This window comes from Nannospalax galili, unplaced genomic scaffold (genome assembly GCF_000622305.1).
Source record: "Nannospalax galili isolate Female #2095 unplaced genomic scaffold, S.galili_v1.0 scaffold2, whole genome shotgun sequence".
Taxonomy (NCBI): Eukaryota; Metazoa; Chordata; class Mammalia; order Rodentia; family Spalacidae; genus Nannospalax; species Nannospalax galili.
In genome coordinates this window covers 1,549,831-1,554,289 of record NW_008348412.1, presented here as the reverse complement: position 1 = coordinate 1,554,289, position 4,459 = coordinate 1,549,831, and positions in this window count along the sequence as shown.

The following is a 4,459-nucleotide window of genomic DNA, read 5'->3' as shown; positions in this document are numbered from 1 at the left end:
AATTATTCATGATATCCATGGTTGCCAAGTCGAAGTGTATATACCAAAGAAGGAACATATTGTGTGATTTTCATCAGAAATTCCATGTTAATCTTTAACTATATATCCAACTGAAGTTGTGACAAACCAATTAATAAAGGAAATGTAACTATTTGCAAGTTAAAAAATTCGTCTAGAATTTCAATGGATGTTAATATATAAATCACAATCTGTTACTAAATTTCTTTTTGCTCTATTTTGAGAAATGCTTAACATATAAAGAATAATGTAAAACTCAGCAAACTCAGCAAACAGTTAAAGATTTTGATTATGATTCTTCAATAGTTATCACTGAGAAATGTTTTTCTCTCTACCTCTTAGTTTAGTTCAGTATAAGTTATGCATCTTCCAGAACTAACAAATTTTCACTAAATATCACATTTTTGGAACTTTATATTGCTTTTTATATGTTAACATTTTTCAGATTAAATCTCTTTTTGCATTCTTAAGTGTTTTATAGAGTTTTAAATAGAGGGACTTATTTTTTAATGTACATAAATGTTTTTATTGGAACATAGAATGTTGAAGTCAGAGGCTTTTATTTATGTTTACGCAATCTCATAATCTTAAATATCCTTGTATATTTTCAAAATCAAACATATAGCTGTATTCAAAATATGGAAAATTATCTAGCTAGAGCCTTATTTTAAAATTGTCTATACAAGAATATTTTATTTTTCACTTCTACAATTAGTATTTCATTAACAGTTGTAAAATGTTATTCAGCAGCCTAATTTGGGAAAAAGCCTCATCCTCATGCTTAGAAAAAATAGCAGTGAAACAAATGAAATAAGAGATATCACATGAATTTTTGCACTGTCTTGGATCTCAACTGAGCAGCTTTCCTAATGTGCCTCAAGTGTAGATAGTTTACTTGTGTAACGCTGTACTGTGAGACATTAAGAAAGGAGTTATGTGCCCCATTCTTGTCTCTAATTCTCTGTCAATTTGTGTTTTACTACTTCAAATGCCAAATATAATGGCACTTGAGATGTAGATCTTCGCTATTCATATTTGGCTTCCCAAATGACTCAAAGATAATTACATGAATGACAAGAAACTGACCAAAAAATACAGATTAAAAAAAATCTCTGATATTTTGGCATTATAATGCAAAATTTGAGTGCTATGTAATAAAAATATGTAGAGCAAGAAAAAATATTAATATCTAGGTTTACAGAATAAAATACAGAATAGAAAACAGCTTGAGAGTGGCTGTTCTGGCCTCAGTCTGGCTTGGATGCTGAGAACTCAGCAGATTGTCTGAGAGTGCCAGGATCCAGCCTTGACATGGTGAAGCTGAGAACATGGCAGACAGTCTGAGAGCACCTAGATCAGTCTTCACATGGTGTACATGGAATCCTACTGAAATTGGCCAACAGCCCATGGAAAACAGATGATACAGAGAGTGAAAGATCAGTGCTTTGCCACATGGGAGGAAGACTATACCACACCTACCACCCCCTCCAAGACTGAGGGACTTTTGCAGAAGAGGTTGGCAGAAAGAATGCAAGAGCTGGAGGAAGGAGTGGAGTGATAACTGGAAATGTCCTCTGACCACTATGCCTGCAAGCTATAGTCTCATCACCATCCCACTCTCATCAAGGAGTTGAGGGGGGGAGTCAGTTATCACTCCCATCCAATCAGTCGATCTTAGATGCACGTGTGGGGAGGGGCAAAGTATATATAAGCCGAGAACACCAAGAGGCATCTCTCTCATCATTTTGTGTGGCTGTCAGGAGGTCACAGGATCTGTATTTGAGTGTGGACTTTACAGTGCAGCCATAAATGTGGGTCTCCCACTCTTCTGTAAATAAACCCCTACCTTATGCTCTGTTAAAATAATAATAAATAAATAAATAAATATTAAAAAATACAGACTACAAATGCTATAATTTGTCTTGAATGTTTATTGATGGCATTCGCTTGACATAGTCATATCTTTGTTGAGATTTGTATTGGTTGCTTTTCTCTAATTTCTGTGACAAAGTATCAGGCAAGTACGGAAGGGGTTATTTCAGCTTGCAGTTTAAAGGTACAGTCTCCATCATTGCAGGCTAGGTGTGATAGCAAAAGTATGAGGCAGTTAGTCATAGTGTGTCCACAATCAGGAAATAGATGAATGAATAATAGTGCTCAACTTGCTTTCTTTTTCCTCAGTCCAGGACCTCACCCTATTGATAATATCTCATGTAATTATGGTATGCCTTCCAACCACAGTTAACCTAATCTAGAAACTATTTCACAAGGATGCTAAGAGCTTGTCACATAGCTTATTGAAGATTCTGTTGATTTAACAATAAATATTAAACATCACAAGTCCAACCCTTCTTAACTTGATGCATGACCATCACTTTTCCTAACTTTAAAAAAAATTATCGAGAAATTCATACATGCATATAAGGTGTTTTGATCAAATCCATGCCCACTCCCTCCCCTCCAACTTCTCCCATATCACCCATTCACTTTTTTCTGACAACTTCATATACTCTTTCTTTTTTATGGGGTTTTTGCAACTCTAACATTGGCTCCTCTGAAGAGGTAACCCTAAGATCTTTTAGGGATTAGATCAGAGCTCCCAAATACTTTTGTTTTACCTTAACTGTCCAGCCAATTCCTATGAACATAACTTTTAAAACATAACATTCGATGTATTCCATTCCTTGTACCCATAGTTTAATGACTATCTCATAATGCAAAATATATTCAGTCCAATTTCAAAATTGCACAAAGCATTTAAAGTTTTCAACACTAGTCAAAAATGTAAGTTCAGCGTGTCTTCTGAGACTCTCTTAACTATGAATCCCTATAAAATCCAAAAAGCAAGGTGTATATGTCCAATGTACAGTGACACATTTTAAACATTTTCTTTCTGAAAAGGAGGAATGAAAACACAGCAGGAAAGAGTTGGACTAAAGTAAGGCTGAAATTCAGCATGACAAACCAAATGATATAGCTATATGTCTAGCCTCTAGGGCTCAAGGTGCAGTTATTTTGGCTCTCAGGGGCTTCGGCAGGTATACTCCTGCAGTGCTGCTTCCTTTAGTACACATAACCCCTCTGTTTGGCTCTATCCCTTTCATGGCTCCAGGTTTCCTTTCCAGATGTCCAATGGTCCTGTCATGTGTAATATATTGGTATCTTTACTGCAACTTAAGCTTCACCTTCACAGCTTCGCTTAATAACCTTTCGATGACTCCTTTCAGGAATACTGACCATGCTACATATTTCCTGGAGCCATCAGCTTATCATAACATTGATGGAAGCCTCCATTACCACCTTCCTCTTTTATCTTTCATACCTGTACAGAGTCATGCAAACAGTGCTGGATAGGTCTATTACATGCTATAGATGCTGTGTGCCCTTTTGACCAAAGGTGAAGTGGCCTAAGTGCTTAGAGAGGGAACACCTGTTGGGATCTATTAGTATAAGCACAGCTATTATGTACATTGAACTGTGGCAGGCTTGCTTGTTTATTTTATGATCTTTCACTTTGATGCAAGAGTTTGTGTGTTTTGCACACAAGTACCAAATTGTTCTGCCATGTTAGGAGGAATGTGTTGATAATGTAGGGAAGATGGTTAAATGGTGGAATTCACAACAAGTATTTGACCATTCCTTGACCCTCAAATAAAGGTGGGGAAAAAGAGCTGTTGAAGCTAATTGAGCTAAGAAAACTGTGGCTATCTGATGTTCTGCTGTGTAAGAAGGCTGAGCTAAAATAAACCAGGGCTGCAGTCTCTACTGACAGTCCTCCCAAGTATCTTTCTCTGTGTTTTGTTTTTCTTTCATCCTCACTCCCCCTTTCAGGTGCTGTTCATCGTGGCTGGCTAGTACCAGCAGGTGGCGCCCAAACAGGGACCTGAAAAGCCAGGGAAAAAGTGAAGGACACCACTGGAGAAACTAGGTGAGTTCACTCAGTACAATTGGGGAGCGGTGAGTATTAATGTTGGGAGAAGATGTGGCAAGGAAATAGTCATTTGCTCTTTGTACATATGTTAAAGAATATGCTTCAGGCCCAAGGAGAAAAAGTGGAACATAAGCAACTTGTAAATTTTTTACACTTTGTAGAAAAGGTTTGTCCTTGGTTTCCTGAACAAGGTACAGTGAGTTTAGACGTGTGGCTACAGGTTGGAGAGAGAATGCAGGATTACTATGACGTGGAGGGTCCTTGCAAAGTTCCCATAGATGCTTTTATATTGTGGGCTTTGGTCAGAAATAGTCTTGATTCGCAGCACAAGGCAAAGAAGGCAAAGGAAGGAACATTCACTGAGACTAAAGAGGAGAATCTGATAAGCGGCAGCTTGGGTAAAAGTGAAACCAAACTTTCCACTCCATTAGCCTTGCCACCCTCTTATGAAGACCCCCGTCTGGGGCTAGAAGAGGGATCTCTTAACCCTGAAAATGAGCCTGCCCTAGG